The sequence below is a fragment of the Panthera onca genome, chromosome C1 (assembly GCF_046562875.1).
Source record: "Panthera onca isolate mPanOnc1 chromosome C1, mPanOnc1 haplotype 2, whole genome shotgun sequence".
NCBI lineage: Eukaryota > Metazoa > Chordata > Mammalia > Carnivora > Felidae > Panthera > Panthera onca.
The window spans coordinates 176,504,276-176,527,067 of NC_138346.1; the positions used below are offsets into that span (position 1 = coordinate 176,504,276).

The 22,792-nt window shown below is 44.9% G+C and overlaps 1 pseudogene; it reads right to left on the reverse strand.

The window, feature by feature from the left end:
* Positions 1-681: 681 nt before the first annotated feature.
* Positions 682-22,414, reverse strand: LOC132670842 (developmental pluripotency-associated protein 4-like; annotated as a pseudogene).
* Positions 22,415-22,792: the final 378 nt, after the last annotated feature.

Here is a 22,792-nt window from a genome sequence, read left to right on the forward strand (position 1 = left end):
GCAGGTCTTTCTGGGGTTTTCTGCTCTAGAAGTCTGAGGTTTCTCACCTCGGGTGCAAGCAAGGGCTCAAGTTGGCTTGTGCCTCATCACCTTGCTTTCGGGGCTCAAACTGCTGAAATCTTGGTCAGATAAAATGCCAGAATGATCGCAACAAGCTACTAGAACCCATTCTTAGGCACTGGTAGTTAATTGCCAAGTAACAGCTGAATAGAGAGAAGCAGAGTAAGCTACACTTGACGACTGTTTCTAGGAGGGGGAAGAGGGGTTGAGCACCTTTGAGCGGGCAGCCTGCTAGGGATCACCTAACTTCACTGTATTTAATGAAAAATCCATATGGAGTAGTGAAATCCAGGTATCCTGTGAAGTAGCAAAAAGGTTAAGTCTGACGTTTAGTGCGGGTATCCTAAGCTCTGGGCAAGCCTTGATGCTCACGTGGAAACCTGTCAACCGTGAGTCCAGAAACACGGACATCAGCTTTAGTAGGCCTGTTCAGCTGCTGGGTATGCCTCCTAGGCTGCTTCCACTCACACTTAACGGGTGTCGAGAGCAAACACTTCAACTAACCTATCACAAGGATACTCTGTACCAGCTCTGATCCTAAAAAACTCAAGTACCTCAACCTTGTGTAACCAGGTTTCTAAAAACGGCTTCTCCTAGCAGCTCCTAGGTCAGCTAGAGTCCCTAAAGTGGCACCTCCTTTGCACCTTGCTGGGGTGCTGTGGTTCCCTGGTCGCCATCTCGGGCAGGGTCTTCAAGTGCATCGATCTTCAGCTGCAACCCCAGGCAATTGCACAAGTGTAGCTAAAATCTAACCCAGCAGTCCACGGTATGTAGTCCCCGGGGAAACACTCCTCAGCTTGCTTGAGAAAGGACAGGTGAAGAATCTAAAGTCTCAGGACAAACGAGCACAACTTAAAGGGGTAAGATCTTTCCATGATCTTTCCTACTTGAAAGCTCTTCCAGCGACTTCAGCCAAGCAGAGTTAAGGTGACCAGCTGGCAAAACCATTACAGACTGAAATGACTCTTGTGACAGGAGGTGCTCTAAGACTTAAGTTTACAGACTTCCGTAGAAATCACTGCTTATCACCCCATGAAAGCTTTAAGATGAATAGATGGCATGGAGGTGGTGATATAGCAAAAACAGGGACAGCTGGGTTGTTATAGCAAGTAAATCTCTTTAGCTGGGGGAGGGGGAAGGAAAATGAGGATTTTCGGAAGGATTTTAGGTTAACCTGGACAAGTCTCCATAACCTTCCAAGCTTTCCTGTGCTGCTACTTGGTGACCGTAGGAAAATGCCCAGGGAAGCTTCTAACATCCCAGTGCTGGGTATAGCACTTGCCAGGAGCACCTCAAAGGATTCTACGACCTTGATGTAAATAAGTGAGCTCTTGATTGTGCTGCGGTACTGGAGAAAAGCTTTGGGTAGAGGAACTTCGGTAGTGAGCTGTGAGCGGGTCTTGCAGGCTGGGTAGAACTGACCCCGGGGCACAAACCAGGTAGGAAGTAGGAATATGGTCTCAGGAATAAGGCTGAAGTGTGGGACAAGGCAAAAGACTTGTATTACCTGGAAAAACTGGGGGGACTGGTGGTCATTCTTGTAAGCTCAGTGCTCAAAGCTGTCTTCATCTCCTGGTAACAAAATGCTCTCACCTGGGTTCACCGTCTGCATACTAGGTAGCTGGTTCCAGCCTAGAAGCTAGTCCTATTGCCCCAAACGTGCCATAAGCTCGAAAACCTGTGCCTCAAGTCAGGCTATTGTCTCGGCCTGTAAAGCTTCTTGCCTCTGCTTGGCACCTCACATTTTGGCATCTAGTTCCAACGTGGCTACTTGAGCTTTGCTGTGGTCACTGAAGACTTAGGGGTAGGAGTGTGGGTGTAGCAGTTGGAGCTCCTTGGAACTCCAAGTATACGTGACTCCAGGTGAGTCTAGGTCAAACGTGAGATTGACTCCAGGTCACATGAAAAAGCAGTTACTGAGGGGCTTCTGTTGAAAGTAGTTAAAGCAACCGTGTTGTCCCATCCACCTATTATCTCAGACCATAGCCGTTAAGCAAGTTGAACTCTGCAATGGGGGGCTGCGTGGAAAAAGAACGCTTGCTGCCTTAATACATCCAGTGGATACTCCAAACTGGTGTTTCTCCGTGACCTTGAATTTTCAACACCAAAAAGTGGATGCGGCAGAACTAAATACGCCCTGGGTAGTCTCTAGAGCTCGTATTCTAATGCTGCTTTATAAAGGCTTCGATTTGGCCCATCACACATCTAGAAAACTGACTTCATTGCTTCACCAACCATAAAGAGCCTAGTTTCCCACAAGGTGTGAAACGCTTCCACATCCCAGAACCCTGGAATTCTACCTGAGCTGTTGGGAGAGGATCTCCACAACCCCTAGCTGCCCATCAGCTGATGGCTGAGCAGCAGACCCATGGAGGCCTTGGTGTCTCCCCAGCCGTATCAATAACATATAGACCTAACCCCAACATTCTCCCATGGTTCCGGCCCTCTATTTGTTGAAATACTTGAGAGATTCAGCTGCAGTGCCTTTTCAGCTGACGCCAGAAACGGTGTGGTCAATCAAAGGTGTCTAAATTTGAGGCGTAGGCCTAATAAGTGGCTTTTCTCTATCCTTTTTTCCCTCCTGCCCTTGGAGCAGCAGCTGTCTGATCATGTGGTAATGCTTGAATTTTGCTCCTTGTGAAGCCACAACTATGGCTAGTGCTACTGGGCTGGGATTTTTTTTTTTCACCCTCCATTATAACTTGGTCTCTTTAGATAAGGAGGAAAATATTTTTTCCTAAACAAAAGGGAACCCAAGTAGTAACGTGGCTTCACAAAAGCAGAAGCCAGTGTGGAAGGTGAGCAGATGCTTATTCCAATAAGTCCATCTGGTTCCAAGCCTAAGAACGGGTGACTTTCCTGGGGGCTTTGTAACCTCACCCACTATCGCCATTGAGGTCTTAATCTACCTAGAACCAATTCTGACTCTTCCGAATGACTTGCATTCTTCTCCTGAAGGAACAAGTCCTTAAAGTTCTGACTAGAGGGGACTTAGGGTTTCGGCACCATCACGTAAGGAGCTTAGAAAGTTGTTCGTCCCATGCCTATGACTAAGAAAACCATGACGTAATAGTCAACTCTTCAGTCCACCGGGAATTGGCATTACAGGGAAACTGTTGCTCCAATTGGAGAGACCGATACAGAGAACTTAAAAGCAGCAACTCTGTAGAAGCCTTCATAGGACCTAGTACCAAATGTAAACCTAACCGGCTGCTGGAGGCTCAGTGTGGACGAGTCCCGAAGGTTTCAGAAGGCAGATCCTAGGATGGCAAATTCGTAGCTCCCCAAATGGAAGTGGAAGGCTCCAAATAGGATAGGCATCATCTGACGTGAAATTGAACAGAGCAGCTGACTAATCAGTTGTTCACATGCAGATTGTTCCCCTAGGACTGATAGTGATCCCAGTTGGTGTCCTTAAAGTTCTGGGCAGCAGAACAGGGACATTTCTCCTCCTCAAACATTGACACCACCATAGAAATGCCAGTCAAATATTGTAGTCATACAAGATAAAACCGATGGGCTTAACCCTAAACTTTGTTTTGATCAGCAACCAGCTTATTCAAACTGAGTGGAAAAAGCATGCAAGTAGTGAGGTTTTCAGGACTACCAAGATGTTTCAACACCTGAGGGTACTGACTAGTCCCAACAAGGTAAATGTTTAAAAATAGGGACCCTGAGGAAGACTGAAGAAATGGACAGCCTTAGAAAACAGGCTTAGGCTCCCTGCTCCAGCCATATCTCCCTCAACCCAAGTGCAGTTCTAGGTTCTGGAAAGGAGTCTACAAATGCTATGTGTAAGGAAGGAATCTGAGCAACTTCCTGAGTTCCCTATGAATTTTGGGCTACCAATGTAATGGAATACACAAGCTACATAACTGGATAGTCCCACCCTAGGCTGGAGAACTTAATCGCAGTTGATAGTCCTGTTAAGCTCGTTCACTGGATCAGAGTAGAAAGCTGGAAGGCGCCTAGACGGTGACCAGTAACTTGAAGCCTCCAGGGTTGAAGTTCAGAAGGTCAGGCAGTACCCATTATGGAGTTGAGTCATCTGTCAAAAGCCATAAACTGGGTTTTCAGTTTAGAGCGGGTTTGTGGATACCATCTAAGGGGGAAGCAGGCTTTGAGAGCAATGGGAGGTAATGGACCAGAACCATGGAGCAAGTAGGCAAGAAGGTTTGGGGACAGACGTCCAGAAGACCTGGAGCACTTGTGTATGTGCAGGAAGCTATGGGTGATCCTGTAGAGCTTCCACTTGACCCTAGCTGGGGGTTTACTTCTCTGTGGTGAAGGAGCTGCTGTTGTCACATGAGTGGAAAGACTGGTGGCTTCTCCCTGATGAGAATCTAGTTGTGACTAGACGAAGTGGTCACAGCTGTTTTTTGTTCCTATCACCCCCACCCCCGTGAGTTGGAGGGAGATGTGGGAGAACTATAAACCAGAATAGTGAGAAATGCTCAGAGGTCTGGGCTGGCATCTGTGAACCTGATAGACTCCTGTTGACTCAGTCACCCAAGTGTCTGGGTGCTTTCCAGAGGTTCAGGATAACTGCCTTTCCCTAAAGGTAAAATGGTTCTCCAAGTGCCCACATCTTACTGTGAGGCTCCTCCCACTTTGGAGGGGAGGGCCACATCTTTCATCATAAGCCAGCACCTGTTACTCTACAGGTCGCTGACCTTTCCTGCCTCTATGCAGTGCAGTAACTGGTCAGGGTACTTGGAACAGTGGCTGGACAATTAAATGAAGGCACACGTTACCAGTGGCAGGCTATATTCCAAGAAATGGTAGCTGGCTCAGATAGCCATAACGTCCTAACAAATCTCCTGAGTCTTCTTTGCCTGACCCTACCTCAAGGCAACTGGAACTTTTCTGCTTGTATTCTCTTCTAGCCATTAATTCTAGCCCCAAAGAGCAGTCTCCCTACGACCCAGGGCTAAGAGGCAGATTCCCTTTCCTACCTAAAGGTGAGTTTCCTGAGAGTTCCAAACTTTGGGTGGGTTCTAGATGTCTCAGGCATCTGCCCTGTGCTGCCTGTATAAAACAAAACACTGGTCAATAGAGTCAGAACAGAAGCCACGAGGGACAGAGCCTCACCGTAGAGCTGGCTGCTTTCCTTTTAGTCCTCTTGCAACATTAATACACCCCTTCCTTGGCCAGTTTATCTCTGAACCTTAACCAACAATTCCCCATATTCAGGTGGTCCTGTCTATTTTCTAGGCCTCTGGCTTCTCTAATACCAGACACAGTGATAGTATTGTTTTGGCTACATTTTTGTCATTGCCTCTTGGTATATTCTGACTTGTTAGAGGTCTCTTGATTGCTAACTCGCTTTCTCTGACATTTCCAGTGGCTCCTTCATATTTCTAACTTCTAATTGAACACCATTGCCTTTCATTCCGAAAATATCAAAAGTCCAGTCGCCTTGGTGGACAAAGATTTTAAATGTTAAAGGTAAAAAAACAAAGTTCCCTAAGGATGCAGAGTTGTACCGGTGCAAACACCAGGTTAATGGAAGGAGGATTATAAAGCATGTCCTATCAAGAAAGCCTACTAGTCCTTGTCCCCCTAACTTTTACCTCCCATGGTGGGCAGTCGGGGGGGGGGGTGGGGAACCTTTCATGCTAATGAAAACCTGTGGCCCTGGGTCCCCACAGTGTCCATTTTCGGCCGGGCATCCATGGTACTTTAGGCAAATGGTTAGGCAAATCCAAGTTGTCACAAGTTAGTGTGAAACAGTGTTATGCGTTTCACCCCATGCTTCGTGGCCCTGTTGAAACTGGGGAGGTTTGCCTCCCGGTCACATAGAATAAGTGTCACCTAGGCTTTTGCCTATAAGATGGCTTCTCAAACGTGAGCGTGGCTGTGAATAGCTGAACTCAGATGTGGGAAAGCCAGTAGAAAAAAAGCAATACAGGGAGAGGAAGGCAATAGGTAATGGTACATCCTCGTGCCAGCCACTATTGGAGCCTGACCTAAGAAAGTTGTGGGGGAAAGTGTCAAGGTCTGTAATTCTTCGACCTGACACGCAGGAGGAGTTAAGGTATCTGTGCACTGATCTTGGTCACTGATGGAGGCTCCTGGTAGAGGAGGGAGTGAGGTCGTGGTACCCAGGATCACGCTCCTTTTGGGACAGACCCTAGCCAGTGACCTAGCATGGTGGTAAAACCTGGTACTGCTGTTCTTGCCCGTAGGCTGGACTCCTCTAAAGGACTCCCAAGCTTTGTTTGGGGTTGGCAGAGACTACTAGGTTGGCATGATAGTCTGACAGTCCTCCCTGCTTAATCTAGTTTCTTCCCTGCCCCCCATCTTACATCACAGGTGTTACACTCCAATGAACTTTGGACATGCTTAATTCCTCTTTAACATCTTGCTCTAGAGCCTCGGTTTCAACACCTGCCCAGGGCCTGATACCATATGTTACTTTCTAGGGAACTTGGATCCATGTGTCCAACATCGTAGATGCTTGGATCATCAGGTGCCCAGTTCATGATGGACAGCTCAGGTTACATAGTTGGTTGGTGTATCAAGGTCTGCAGGGGCCCAGCACTTGGCCTCCAGTGGCCTTCCTGATGTATAACTGTTAGGAGAAGGCCTGTTCTGGGGGCTTACGGATCCTCTGTTCTTTGTCCTCTGTAGCCTCTACTTCAAAGTCCCGTGGATCTGCAGAGCATAAGGAGGGGAAGGGGTCCCATGTATCTCTAAATCCTGTCCTCGAAACGCTTAACTATTTTCTATTGGATGCCCACACGGTTCTTAAGATACATAGTTTTATCATCAGTCCTTCCTGAATTGCCTTTTCAAATACTCCTTCAGCTAAGGAAAACATGATTTATTTCATGCTAAACTTTCAGGGATGCTTATTTGCATACTAATTTTCCTGTATCTTAAACTTCCAGTAATTCATCTAGAGGGTTCCACTTAAAATCCCTAAGATCTGCGTTGAACAGGTGAAAACTCTCCCTTTTACTCTTCATGGTTTTACTGGGAAACTGCATCCTTTTATTCAAGGGCCATTACAACTTTCAATATTGTCCAATTGTTAGTGGCCTATGGTAAACCAGACCATATTTAGCCTTTGTGTATGGAACTTCAGTTCTGTTGGCCAGCCCTTGTTCTTGTCCCTTGGAGTCTGAGTTCCCCTGACTGCCGGATTATTGTAGGTTTATTCTCTTCATCCTCCTCCCATTGCCTAAAGAACATTGCTTGATCAAATTCTGGCTCTTGGGTTACTAGGAAACCCCTTGCCAATAGTCCTGACTTTGTACCAAGTGTCTAAATGCCGATTTCTGATTATCCTTAAAGCCAGACTGAGACACTTAGGCCATATTCTTTGTAGTGACTTTGTCCCATACTCCTCAACCCAGGGCCAGTGGCAATGTTGGAAGAAGATTCAACAGCCCCAGCTAGGATTGGGGATCCTAATTTGTCCAAGTTTCTTGTTCTAACTGAACTCCATGGGATCCTAGAAACCCGTAGGGAAATCAGTTTGGATAAACTGCTCAACATATGGATACCCTGTTTCACTTTGATTACAGGCCCACACTTAGGAGGCTTTGGTATTCTCCCAGGAGTACTTAGCTGCCCAGGGGTCTAGCAGACCGTGTGCAGTAGTAGTCTGGAGTATGGGAGGAGGGCTGTGGATGTGGGAAATAATCCATAGGATTAATATCCAAGGCTTCTCCTCCAGCTACCAATTCGAGGAGGGTGTGTGTGTGTGTGTGTGTGTGTGTGTGTGTAGCTTAAAATTTCTGCCACCAGTGGTGTCTTCCATGAAAACTCCAATCGTGTGTGTGTGTGTGTGTGTGTGTGTGTGTTGAAACCACAGAAAGGGGTAAAACGAGCAGCACTAGCCAGAATCTCTTGCCAGAGTTGCTGTTGCTGTGAGACAACAGTGTGTGGGAGTCGGGCTTGTGGGTAAGTGAAATCAATGTCCTGGTCTCAGGAAAGCTACATCTTGGTGTCATTATCAAATATAACTTGTCACACTGGTAACAATGGGTACAGTGCGCTCTTGGTTTTTGGGGTAGATCCCTGTGGTTCATCGCATGAATCTAACACCCACTGCTCTTCCCACCAAGTGCCCTCAGTGCCCATCCCCCATTTCCCCCTCAGATTGCTTTCGGTATTCAAGAGTCTCTTATGGTTTGCCTTTTTTTACCCTTCCCTTCTCTCATGGTCTTCTGTTAAGTTTGTCAGGATTCACAGGAGTGAAAACCTGTGACCTGTCTTTTGACAGACTTATTTCACTCGGTGTAGTATCTTCCAGTTCCATGTTGCTGCAAATAGTATTTCATTCTTCTTGCCAAGTAGTATTCCATTGTATGTATAGCTAACGATGACGTTGATCAGTTGATGGACATTAAGGCTCTTTGCACAACTTGGCTATTGTTGAAAGTGCTGCTATAAACATTGGGGTACTTGTGCCCCTATGCATCAGCACTCCTCTATCCTTTGGATCAATTCCTAGTAGTGCCTATGGGTCGTAGGGTAGTCCTATTTTTAATCTCTTGAGGAACCTTCACGTGGTTGTCCAGAGCAGCTGCACGAGTTGGCATTCCCACCAACAGTGCAAGAGGGTTCTTGGTGATTGTCTTAAGGGCAGATAGTGTCACTGAACCATGAGGTCTGCCATTTATATTCTATCACTTTGCATCAGTCTGGACCTAGATAGTAGGAAAGTGACAAGTGTATCTGAATCAACCTATCGTCTTTAGGTACACTCGAGTACTTTCTGAGGGGTGGAGATGGCACTTGTTACCCAGTTACCTAATCATCCTGTGATTATAGAAACAGACTCCTTTCTTTGACCTAGACAGAGCAATCCAAATGTTGTTCCTGTGGGTCTGGTTTAATTTACAGCCCCTACTGAAAAATGTGTAGGCCTACACTTCATTCTGTTTCCTGCCTGTACCTACATTTTTGGGCTTAAATCCTTATTACAGGTGACTCCTACCTTACTCCAGTTTCCATTTACCTGTACAAATGGCACTTATCCTGTTGGCTTTCCATTCACAATTTTTAAACCAAGAGGGATGCAGCCAAATTTAAGGCATTTTGACTTCATCTTTGAAACTTCGTTCTCTAAAACCGATATCCCTGGAAAAATCACTTAGAAATGTTCATCAAATTTCCGTGTCAGCAGTCCCGTAAGTGTTCCCCTTTCCCTTTACCTGTAGGGTATAGCTTCTAAGACCGCCCCCTGCCCTGGGACTGTGTGAAACCTCAGATCATACCGAAAGTACATAGTACTCTATGACACAGTTCAGTAAGTTAAGTGCAACAGACAAAAACTAACATGAAGCTATATGGAATGTGGTCTCCTAAAATCCTATTACACTGTAATCCCTCTTGTGATGGGAGAGGATAAAAATGCCCATGTGAGGAGATGAAGTGAGGATGAGGATGGACTGGGGACATAGCTACAGCTAACTTGATAGTCAGAATTGTCTGTTTCTGCAATGTGAGGGACTGGGATAACAAACTGGGTCAGGGGGGCTATTGGATGAATCCTGTTTTGATGGATATTAAACAGTGAGCTGCTTACCCGTGAAAGTGAACAACCATGAGGACTATGGACTTGGCCTCAGGGCTAGGAACTCCTCACTACTTAAAGCAGAATGCCGAAACAATCCCTGATACAGGAGCAGCTGGGAAACAGGTTTAGGACTTAAGAATGAAACCCCATATGTCCCTGTTGGAGAAAATCTTATTTCAATACAAGTTTAGGTTATATGTGTATACATATATACAGAAACGATCTAACCTTTTTGGTATAAGTTCTTGGTGTTGGGACTTCTTGCAGAGTCTGACTAGCATTTGTAGGTGGTTCTTTCCTCTCATAGGTTTGTAAAAATGCTGCTTCTGCCTGCCTCCTTCTTGCTGCTTCCGTCACTCTGGTTTTACCATTTTTGACAGTGTTGGCTTGTCGGACTCCTTTTTAAAAGGGAATGGTTTCTCTTTCGGTTAGAAAGTTGCCTGATGTTTGCTCTGGAAACAGGCTAAAGGCTCTACTTCCCTGTCCTCGAAGCTAGCCCTTCTGAGGCTGGGGGAGCCATTCCAAGCCCTCCTTACCTCTTTAAGGATCCACGAAGCCCTTCCTTGGCTTTCCAGGACTCTGCTGCTTCATAAAAGTACTACTGAAACAGGTGAATTTCTCTACTACAGGCTTTAATGATGAAGGTAGTGTGTACAGTCGAGTGTGGTACAAGTCAGGATCAGTGTGGGCACCCAGTCTTGTTCCTCTTTAAATGGCACATTTACCCATCGGTAGGTCTAGAGCTCCTTAACCCATTTATAATGGATGTATCATACATCTTTCTGTTGCACAGTTAAAATGCAACATAGAAAATGTACTTAGACCAATACACTGGGCTTTAAGAGAAACCCACAAAACAAAGTGGTCTATGGTATTTAACAAGCCCAAGGAAACCACTTGGACTATGTGCTGTATAAGGCCTATATTTGGTCTTGGTCCCTGGTTCCTGGCACAAACCTCAAAATCTTTGGAATCTCATGAGTGCTAGGAGGGCCTTCTGTTACTCATAAGGAGCCCCTTGTGATCATACTTGAGTCCATGCTAATGAAGCAACTTAGAGTGGTCCCTCTACGTGACCCTGGATGGGCCTTTGACCAGAAGCAACACATGTTTGGAGGGTTAGGCCTTTTGAGCTCTCTCCCCTGACTTCCAGAAAAGAGAAGTGTGGGGGTGGGGATCAAATTCCTAAGCAAAGCGATCTGACCAGCTTCTGGGTTGGTGAACACCTAAAAGTGCTAGGAGTGTGGTGTGCCCAGAAGTCATGAAAGATCTGTACCAACTACCAGGCCTCCTTCCCTGCACCCCCAACCTTGCCCTACACATCTCTTAAACTTAGCTGTTCCTGAGTCCTATCCTTCATCATAAACTGGTACACACAAACATTTGTCAGTTGGATGAACAGTTCCAATAAACTGAACCTAAGGGGATTTAAGAACTCGAGTCAAGTTGGGCAGATGTTCAGGTTATCTCTGAACTTGTATTTAAAGCAGAACCAGTTTTGTGGTACTGAGTCCTTAAACTTGTATCTGTCCACAATTCTATGCATAGCATCAGTTGAATTGTTGGACACTCAGTTGGTGTCAGAAAATTGGTTGTTGTGTTAAAAAACCAAACCAAAACACCAAATATTCCAGAAAACACGAGAGAAAAGGACAGACTTTTTAATCCTATACTTAAAGCTAGGTCTGAACAGAGAAATAAGGTAGTGTCTAAGCAAGACTTTGGCAGACCATTTCAGAGTATGGCTCTACAATATGTTACAAAATGCCATAATGTCTTAAATAGTGACTTTGGCTAAGTCCTTAAAAATACTAGCAAAACAGATGAATAAGCTGAATTAGAAAAGTACACCTGTAGCTTTGCTTGCTTTTTTCTCTTGAGGTCTTAAGACTCTATTGAAATTGTCCTATCCCTTCAGTCTTCAGTCAATTGCCAGAGTAAAGAGCACAGCAGACCTCTGTTCTCTTAGCAAGGTTGACCAGGTTTCTGCTTAAGGTAAAACTTGGCTCTTTGTGTGACCATTGTTCTCATGGAGTAGCCTGAAATGCTAGTTTTTGGTAGTATCAGATGATATTAGGGGGTATAATGAGCATATGTGTGGCTCTTGCCTTTGGAATAGAAGTGATACCAACCATGAAGTCCAACAACCATTGGTAGTGTTTCCCCAAACTGAATCGTATCCCTTAAAGATACTGAGAATAGTAGTTACTATGAGAATCCCTTACTTCAGTTAATGACTTAAGGTGACGGGCTGCAAATTGGCTTTTGCAGGCTTGATAGGTGACTCCCTGCTTTGCAAGAATATCCAGTGTTTTTTCATCTTCAATATCCAGGTACATCGATGGTGTATCATGTGAGGAGATATATCTATATATATAGATGGATAGATGGCTTTATCCTGGTAAAAACCCCTATCAATATCTCCCATGAACAAAATGCTGGAATTGCTTCTGCTTTGTACCTTTGTAGGATTAAGATGCAATCTTCTCTAAGATTCTCCTGTGCAGATGCTGAAGGAGATCTGTCTCTTGAGCCATGACTATATCTTGCCCAATAGGCCTTCTTGATGGTGCCCATGGAGTGAATCTATCTCTGCATTGGACTATTCTGAGGCAGTTGTCAAGTCCTTTCTTACCCAGTTCCTTCAACCAGCTTTGTAGTTCTTGACTAGGCCTTTACTGAAAGACCTAGTTCTGTGACTTAGAACAATGCCAGACCAAGTAAACGAATAGGCAGTTGTAACCATCTGTCAGATGTAACCATCTTGTGTGGCTTCTATCTCCGTTTTACTGGGACATCTGTGTTCCTTCATGCCCCACTTCCCTTCCAGTGCAAGTCTTGAGAGTCCTACTGGATGAGGACTATTTCTCCTCTCGAACCCTTTCCAAAAGGAAGACTGACTTCAGCCTGAAAAGCATAAGGTATACCAGTCACTTTGATCATAGAATCAGAGTGGTTGACGAGGGTATTAATCCAAGTCCTAGGTAGGAACTTGAGTACTCCTACTTCGAGAATCGCTAATGAAGAGTTCTATACTTCCTGTGTTCAAACTAGTGACTGGGCACAAATACATATCAGTTACACACTTCACAGCTGATGGAAAGCCTGCTAAAGCTTAAATGTATCCATGGTGAAAGGGTATCAACAGGTACTACTGCCCCAGAGGACAGAACAATCCTGAATGTCTTAGTACTGGGGGAAGAGGAGACCTCGAAAGCTGTTTCTTGCTAAAAGTATGTAACAGGAAAGGCCCTTTCCTTGCAAATAAGGCCTGGAGTCCTGGAATCTGGGCTTTATAACAAGCTCACCTAGTAAGAGGACAGGCTTCAAAAATACTGTGACAGGTAGCTGGGAGTCTGGCATAGGAAGCCTGTTTGTTGGATTGAGATACTTTAAAAGTGACTAAACAGACTGCTCCTGTATAAGGGTAAAATCCTGAGCCTAAAACAAAAGCACGTGTGGGTATGGATAGTGATCTGATGGACATTATGGTGGCCGTCTGAGGGTTTATGCAGAGTGAACTTAGACCGTTCATTGAAGGAATATTTTCTATCCCTAACACTGGCTGTAGACAAACTTACAGTCTCTGTTAAAAACTGGAAATAGAGCCATGGCGGGCCAGGAATTCCCAACAGCTACATCAGGGCTCTGCGCTTTGGGACTTGATGCACTGGGAGTAGCCCAGCACAGTTAGGAAACCATTTAGGGGGACATAAATACTTGAGTCCAAAAGTCTGGAGGGGATTCCAAGACAGCCGAGAGGGTTATTTACTCTGAATTTCTTCTTTGAAGCCCAAGGACAACTTGGTGAAGCTATCTCCAGAAGGCCACAGAAGGTGATCCACAAATCTGAAGTGGAGTTGCACTAAGACTCTTGATCCTGGGGGTCCTTTAGAAGGAATAACATACTCAGTCTTGACCTACTCTCATAGAATGCTTCCCCTCTTTGTTCAGAGTTGTTAGTAACTCTCCCTACCTGCATATTCTGTAACCACTACCTGCTCGGCTTGGGAGCCTAGCAAGCAGGAACCCTCTGGGTTTAAAGTCCGTGGGACTACCCATTTTCCTCCTCTCAAATTTTCTCACTGGTGCCCATAAACATGGAAACCTACATCTCTCCTAAAACCCTGATTTCCTAGCTTCAGCCTCCCCATCCCACCCCTGGCCTGGAACCCTAGTGACCTACCTTGGGGTGGCAGCTTCCAGGAGCAACTACCTGGCTTTCTGTGCTCTACTGAAGACAATAGTTGACTCTCCCAGCACTTTCATGTGGTTTGGGCCTCAAGTAGGCCTTTGTATTTCTAAGCAAGGCCTTATGTTCACTCGAGTTCAGATATTCCCAGCTTCTGGTGTCTGGGTGGGGATAAGAGCAGCCTGTGTCAGAATAGCATTCTGCTTGTGTAGACCAACTACTGTTAATGAAATGCAAAGTAAGCCTTGTTTTGACCTTGAGTCCTCTGATCACTTGCTTTACCGGTCAAACCTGGAAGTTGTAGCCTTAAAGTCTTCATTCCAGAAACCTAGCTTCATTGTGGTTGGTGATTGAAAAGCTACTAGAAGTTATCATGGGTCACTTACCCTACAACCGGGCAAGTGAGTTTAGATAAGCCTTCAGACTTAAATTCTCTAAGCCGCACTACCATACTCCTCTACTTAATTCACAGAAAAAGGACTTAAAGGTAACCCTCAAAAGCCTGTCTGTGGAGGGGAACTGGCTTCACTCCTAAACTTAAAATCTCCCGAACCTTCCACTCTCCTCCAGTTTCTGGAAACTTGTCTCATTTAACAAGTAACTCTTCTATACTTGATTTCTTTCAAATCCTGACTTGTTCACACATCCTGGAACAGCCAACAAAGCCTAAATTCTACCTCCCATTGTGATTTGATCAGAAAAATTCTCCAGGAAACTAGTCCTCCCAAAACAACTTCTGTGGCTTTTTAAACTGGGGTCTGAGCTATGTGGCCAGCATGGTAAGACTAAGCCAAAAATCCCAGGAAAAAGAGGAAAAACTCCTGTGAAAAGTCCTCTCTCCCTATTCTGGAAACTTCCCTGGCAAGAGGCTGTGTTTAGACTCGAGGATCCCTGACCTATGGGAATTGGAGAGCAGACCAACTCATCCTGGCAACTGGCTATTGCTTTCCCCATGCCTCTCCACCATTTAAATGGTATGGCTGTACTGATTCCTTTCCCTTAAACTTGGGAAGTCCCCTACCTGCTGGTCCTGGAGACTTCCACCTTGTTGGTCTTGGGCCTTTCCCTAGAGTTCATTTCACAAGGGTCTTGATCTGGTATCTCCTGTCCTGCCTCACTTCTTAAACTACTTCGGTGAAGGTGAATGACCATGTAGAAAGAAGTTGGCAAGTCACAGGAAAACTGTTGTGGCTAAACCTAACACCAAAGCGACTCATGGAGCCCCTCTGATCTTGTTCCTTAGTTGCCTTCATGACCAGGAAAAGCTGCCAGAAATCAGCCTGCCTCTGCGATTATTCAAATTCTGCCAATGGGAGATAGGATACATTCCACCTGCAAACCGGACTGCTTTTCTTGACTATCGTGAGACCTCTTGCTGGTGATGCACTCTCTACCTGGGACTCCCCTCCCTTTTGTACATACCTGAGTGACTAGTTAAACTCCTGAACTATTCCATCACTGGCTTCTAGTGTAAGGTCTTGTCTAAAGGAGCTGCTAATGTGGTGGACCCAGCTGAGCCATAACCTAGACCTTTTGCTTGCCCTTTGGAGAAGGGCTGTTAACTCCTTGAGGACTGCTTCAGTAATTCTTTTTGGGGTCCCTGGGCTTGGCCTTGGAGTTGCTTTCCTCTGATCTTCATTTTGGATATCCATGAGGAACCATGGGTTTCAGTATTTCAAGACTTGCAAATCTGCATCTTTGTGTTACAAGGCTTCAAAATGCTTTCCCAGTAAGAACTGCCAGAACATAGGGACTGTGGATACTTGTCTTGGATGGGTGTGTGGTCTGTGAAGCCCCGTTTAAACTGTACTCAACTTGCTAACTAAGGTCTAAATACAATAAAGGAGCCAGAGTTCAAGAATCCATGGTAAATTGCAGATGAGGAAAGCTGAGCACTTGATGCTATGTTTAAGGTCTTTCATATTACAACCACACCTTTTAACACTTCTATGGACCAGAGAATAGGGATCCCATTTGGAAAAGAACCGGGAAAGGAGCATCAAAGTAAGCTGAAATGGAGCTAAACATCCCTCAGATAGTGGCTTCAAACTATCCCATGGTAGTCCTAAACATAGGCATAGACTTTTTACCTGAAAAGGAATATTACAAGCTGAACTTGTGATCTATCTTCATGATTAGGCCAAGAAAAGGACATCAAGACCTGTTTGCTAGTGCCTTTTGAAAACTGTTCCTAGGTTTGAAATATTAAAATCCTAATAGGCAGAGCACAAATGGTCAGATTCTTGCCATGTCTCCAGTCAATTCTAGGCATCTTGAATTATCTTTAGTAAACACATGGTCCCAACTTGTTGTCGATACCAGTAATCGACCACAACTATATTGATACAAAGTATGGAAACTTGGGATGACCTTAAAACATCCTTCCAAGTTACAGAAAAAGGCTTCCAGGTTATTTTCCCTTGAAGATGCAATATCTACACCATGGGATTCATTATCAAGGCCTGGCACTGTAGGAGGGACCCACAAGGAATGAAATAGGTTACTCCAATTGAGAGATCCTTATAAAGGAACAGATCTACAAAGGAGAATGCAATAACCCAGAGCTAGTAACAACCAAAGACTTAAAAACCAGTCATGTACTATTGAAGGCTCCAAGGGAAGGGGTTTACAACTGAACCTGGAGGTAGTAGTGGGCTGCCTTGTGAGAAAGTGACCTTCTGTTGATGGAAACAGCTCACCAGAAAATGCCAAGAGAATGGCCCCTTTTTCCTGCTGGATTTCTGGATGATAGTGCCCCCCCCCCCCCCCGCCAAGCAACAAATTAATCCAAACCACACCCCTGGCAGTTCTGCATGAAAAATGCTTCAGGTTAGCCTCCTAACAGGCAGAAAGGCTTACAGAGGGGCAAACAATACATCCAGCATATAGGCATAGAATAACTTTGTAATGCTCTAAGTCTTCCCAACTCAAATGGATTTTTGGTTTTGGTTTTGGTTTTTTAATTTATCTTTTTTTTTTTTTTTTTTTTGAGACTACATATGTAGGGGGAGGGCAGAGGATCCAAAGCGGGCTCTGTGCTGACAGGCCAATAGCAATGAGCCTGATGTGGGGCTTAAACTCCTGAACCGCAACATCATGACCCAAGCTGAAGTCAGACTCTCAATCCACTGAGCCACTTGGGCTCTCAAATTCATTTTTCAAGTATAAATTTACACTTGTAGAAAGCGGTCACATGAATGGACTACAAATCTCAAAAAAGCTCTTACCCACTGTTGCAAACTGCCTTTGCAACCTGAATGGCCATAAACCGTATCTGAAGCTGGTCCTGTCTCTCCTACTGGGACTTCTTTGGAAGAACCCTAAGAGCCACTCGCTCCTACATCTCATGACTGTTCCTGTAATCTTGATACTTAGCATCCCAAAGTCACACATTCAGCACTAGAGGGGAAACTTGGCTTCCTCTTGGGTACTGTGAAGGTTCTCTTGTACCTTCTGTTCACTGTTGTAAAGATGGCTCACTTTGTATATGGAGGACATCTTTCTCATATCTGCCTCTATTTTTCAGGATGTGCTAAGTCCTTGCCATGTGCATCAGGCTACACGTTAGCATCTGGTAGGCCACAGGCTGCATCACTATTGCAATGTCAATGTGGGTTAGCGTGCAGTACTGTTAGCAAGTTCAGATCTGATGGGTTTGCTGCACAACAGGCCAAGAGTTCCAGAGACAAGGTGTTTGGGAAAGGAAAGGGAGTCTATTCAAGAGTGGCAGCTAACGGAGAAGATGGCAGACTAATATCCTGAAAAACGACCCTGGCCTCCTGGTGCAGGCAGGGGTTTTCAAAGGGGATAAATGGGGAGCAAAAAGATACCAGCTATAGCTGCCACTCGGGCTTGAATAATCCGATGTCTTCAGTTGACAACTAGGAATGTGCTGATGAGTTGACTTTGTGCAATGTGCTCTGTGTCTTCATTGCTCCCATAGAAATGCAAGTCCACTAGTTTGCCAGTGGGCTTAAAATGTGCATACAGGTCTGACCTGGAAAACGAGGGAGCAGTGTTCAAGGCAGAAAGTTCAAGGGGGAGTTGGTCTTGTTAAAATTCCCCACTGTCAATGGTTTCCTCTTAGCCTTGTCAGAACAAAGGGTAAAGGATGTTGTCTGGAGTCTGATTACTTCCTGCAGAACTGGGGTGTTGGGGTGGTCCTAGAGTGAAGCAACTGGTTTTAAGAGGGGCACCCCAATTCCTTTCTTATGGGAGGACTTAAACAGTGACACTTGTCCCACAGTTTCCTCTAGAAAATACCTGAGCCATGCAAATTATCAACTTGATGAACACATGCATGTCAACTTGTATAAGTATTGAGCTCATCTTAGTCTAATACAGACTGAATACCTAAAGTTACCCTGGAGAACAAACCAGAGAACCATTGTCTCCAGTATGGAGCTAAGTTTTAGGGTCTGAAGCCAAGGGGCAGGCTTCTTCTACTGACCCTTGTTTTAACTTGGGCAGAGGTATTAATCTATAGGCAGCACGATGAATTAGCAACTACAAAAAACACTACCTTGTTCTGCTAATATTCTATCTGGGGCTTTTCTGTCATCAATACCACTTTTGTTAAAGCATGCAGAGACTCTTGTGGACTGGCCAGGATTGCATTAGTGATAATTGAGTGAAAGATAGGTTAGCAAGTACATGTTGATGGGCAAGGACACCCAACCATGCTACTACAAATGTAACCAAAGCAACTTCCTTCTGGTATTCCCCTGAGAAGAGCTCTCATCATGCTGGGGGTGGGAGGCTGAATTAGTCTGGTATCTGAGGGTGAACTGTAACTCACTTGATTAAAGCCTTTAACAAAAGTTCTCAGAAAAAAGAATTCTAGCACTATTCTGACCAGAGGCAGGGCTGTAGTTGGTTTAGGCATCACTTGATACTAAGCCTCTTGACTATTTTCAGGAATAAATAGGAATGTTTCAAATGACCCTTACTGGATTGGATAGACAACTCCTTACACTTTGTGAGGATTATGGTGCTGACATGAGGGTATATCTGAAATTCTAAATGGATGCACTAGTGGGTTTCCATGATTGACAGAATAAGGTTTGGGGTGGCAAATCCAATGACTACTTGGGAGCTATGCACGAAAGAATGGTCCTGCTAGCCACAGAATATGCACAATATTAGGTCAAACGACGAGGAGAAAGTTTAAGGAAGCTTATGGAATACATGTCTCCTGTTTTACTGAATCAGAGATCCACTAAGAAGATTCAGGTCCCTGATTGCTGCAGTGGGGCTCACTTCCCTCAAAGTCAGCCATCCGAGACTTTTATCCTAGCTAACCTAGAAGGACCAATAGGTGGTCTGTAATGGGTCATGTGGCTCCATCCACTTCTCGGCAAGCTCGTCCTCCGGTCCCTGTTGCCTCCAGGTTCTGAATTCCATTTTGTCTCTGGACTCAAGGATGGAGTAGTTTATCTGATAACTAGATCAGATGGAAGCTACTGTATGCTAAACATTTGACTTAGGTGTAACACAGCGTTTAAACTTCAATTTGACTTCTTTCAGAGGTCAGGAAGGTCAAGGCTGTGGACTGGAAGGGTCTCCTGTACACAAGGTTGAAGGGGCTTAACTTTAGCCAACTTTGGGGAGCTACCTCTATTGGAGAAGGGCAAGGCAATGTCTTAGATGAAATTAAGCTAAAGAGTGGTTGGTTTTTTTTGTTCTTTTTTTTTTTTTTTTTTTTTTTTTTTTTTTAACTAGTCCTCTTGGAGGCCTCCACTTCATAGGTAATATGGTGGATACTTGCTGCGACCTCCCAGCAACAAATACTGGGCCCTGATCACTTTGGATTGAACTTGGCAGCCCCAAAGGTGGGATGACTTTTCAATATTTTGAGCACTCGTGAAGCCCTCTCAATGCAAGTGGATAAGCTTCCATGCCTTCTAAGAAAGTGTCCACAAATACTAAGTACTTCAAATTACCAGAGGCCTTGGGCATCTGGGTAGAACAGTTGCCAGTCTCCCATTGGACATATTCCTTTATTTTATACTCCCATTTTGATGGAAAGTTTTTAAGTCTTAGGATTATTGACAAAAATCCTATCCCCTATTTAGTGATGTTTATTTGTTGACTTTGATTTTGGGGTTTTTAAAAACTGGGTTCAACCATATTTGAAGTGACCCTGTCTCTCAAGGCCCCCCACTGATAGTGGGAATCTTTGCTGCAAAATATTTCTCTACAGGATAGACTAAATCTTCAGGCAATAATGTGGCCCAATGTGTGTTTTCCATTTAAAACTTCTATCTGTATTGGTCAACTTCCATTCTGTAGTTCATTCCTGATCTCTTGTAATCTACCGGGGAAGTCTATAGGAGGAATCTGGAAACCCAAAACCTGGTGGGCTTCGTGGACTGCTTGGCCACAATGCCTGCTAACAGATTGCCTTTAACTGGGTTTTTAATACTCTAAGTGATAAGTGATTGCCACCCCAGATGGCTGTTCTACATCCTCCAGTAGAGCTAAAGTTTCCATAGGGTGTGTTTTTTCTAGTTGTAACATGTGAGGATTGCAGCCCAAATTGGTCCATACCATGTTACAAACGTCCGAACTCTGCTACTCCCAGTACATTTTGGAGGGGGCACACTTCTAACCCAAAAACCCATAGCAAGAAAACAAGGGTAGAAACTGCCATGAAAACAAGTGGAAAAGCCCCTCTTTTTGGAGAGTCCCCAGACTATAAATTCAGGAAATAAACTCAAATGCTATATATTAAGTAAATAGTTTGCCTTTGTCCATCATACCTCATCCAAGGATCTCTTAAAAGCATACTGGGCTTAATCCTGAGTTAATACTAAATATGATTTGCTGGTAATGTGTATGGTCTCCTATAATAAAGTAGACTTCATATACACAATTAAAACCTAAAGCTATCAATTGATTTAGAAGTAACCTTAAATATCTTTAAGCAGTAAGAACAGTTGTAAATGGAAACAATACTGGCTAAGTGTTCTGGGTCTCAGGTCCAGCAATAGACCATAGAGGTCTTGTGGGTTATTAAAAATGTCAAAACGTTTGATGTATCAGGAGTGGTTCTGGGATTGGGGAGAGAATAACTTTACCTTTTGGTTTAAGGTACTCAACAGTTGAAGTCCTGGACCTGAGAAGGTCAGCAACCTCCAGAGGAGTCAATCCTAGAAATGGAAATGGGCATGGAAGGATACCTGTTCTCCACTCCACCCCTCCACAAGGCTCAGCTCAGACTCCCACTTTAAAAGAACTGCCAAGGTCCTTTCTATTTCAGAAAGTTAAACAATGAGTGGTATGAACGAACCTGTTAAACTAGCTTTTCTGTTCATTCCAGTTAGTATCGCAGAAATTCCCAACTGAAAACCTAAGCTTCTGTAGCCCAACACAGAAAGCCCCAGGCCCTGTTGGGGGTATGAGGGTGACCTCGGCAACCCACCAGGCTGTGTCCTATAAGCAAGCATGGAGGGTGTGCAGTATTTTGTGGGCCCCAGATAGGAGTGGCACGACAGAGTTGGTTAGTTCCTTTTCTACCACTAATCATCAAACCAGTTGTACTCCTTCTAGTATTGTCATCTGATTGAAGGTTTTTTCACAAATGCCTTATTCCCCCAAATACATTTGGGATATAGCCTCTTACCCTCCAGGTGTGGGGATGGAAAATTGCAGCCAGGTACAAGGAAGAGTGTGTGTGCTCTCCCTTGTTTTTTAAGGCACCCAGGCTTGGCCTGCATGAAATTGTAGGCAAACCCAACCCTTGGGTCTGCAGACATCACAGGCCTCCTGTAGCAATTCCACTGTCTGCATCTTCCCAGCCCTGGCTGCAATTCTGGACCAAGAGGCAAACGCAGCCTTTGGGGCCAAGGCATCGACTCCCTCCAGTATCAGACCCAACCAACCCCCACCCTCAGGGGGCGCAGTCATTTCAGGAGGATAGGTTCTATCAGAAGATGCCTTTTTTCCTCCTCCACCCCCCCCCCCAACTTCTTTGCAGAGAACTATCCTCTTTGTCCACCTTCAATCTTTTGTAAGACAGCCTAAGAATCTTGGCCTCCTTTGCCGGGACAGGTATATTCTTCTGATTTGGGTAAGCATAATCAGTTACTTACCTGCATCTAATTTCTGGCCTTCAGTGCTCAGCTTTGGTTGCTGGCAATAGGCCCACATGATGTCTCTGTGAAGCATATTGGCTGGTGGCAGTTGAGAAGGTAATGGAGGAATTGGGATTTTCTTACCAAGTCTTGCTCTGCCATTGCCTTGTGCTGCCTTTTGCTGTTCAGTCCTATTCACTGAGGTTCTTTGTAACTTTGGTTCACCAGAAGCCTACTGTTTATAGCTTCTCCTGATAGAGATTTGCAAGCCAAATGGTGGTCTGCTGACTTCCTCATGGAGTTCCTTTACCCTGTAGCCTTTTGCTTTCTCCATGTCCAAAGAGAAGTCCAGGGTCTCCATATGGTGTTCAATGCCCTTGTTAGATGTCCAGTGACTGCTGCTTTCAAATGACACGATGAGCATGCACTCATCAGAAAGGCCTAGTGAGGGTTGGTGTATAGATTCACCTTCTCACCAGACCAAAGGAGAGCTCTTGTTAGGGCGATGATGGCCTTCAGAGAGGAATTTCTGGGGGGCAGTTGTTCAGCCTGCATTATCTCTTAGGTCACCATAGGATCTCCACCCTCTGCTGCCTGTGTCCCATAGAGCTATCCTCATCTTTAGAGTTCCCAGTCCAAGTATTGGAAAGGCTGGTTTGTAAGTTCTGGCCCTGCTAGAATATTCTAAATCAATAAGTAAACAATCTTGCTCGAGGTGATCATTAGGATCAGCAAGCAAAATTGCCAGGGTTTAATTTCACACTAGGGTTATGGGCTAGAATTCCCTGATAGTTCCCCCACTCAGCCAGTAGTAAGCCAAAATCCTCCCTCCATTCCAGCAGAGTAAGTACTTAATGATATGCATAGACTGTTACTGGTTGGCCAGGTGGCTTTTTTGGCACCCTGTAAAACCGTACGAGTAGCAGCAACTGC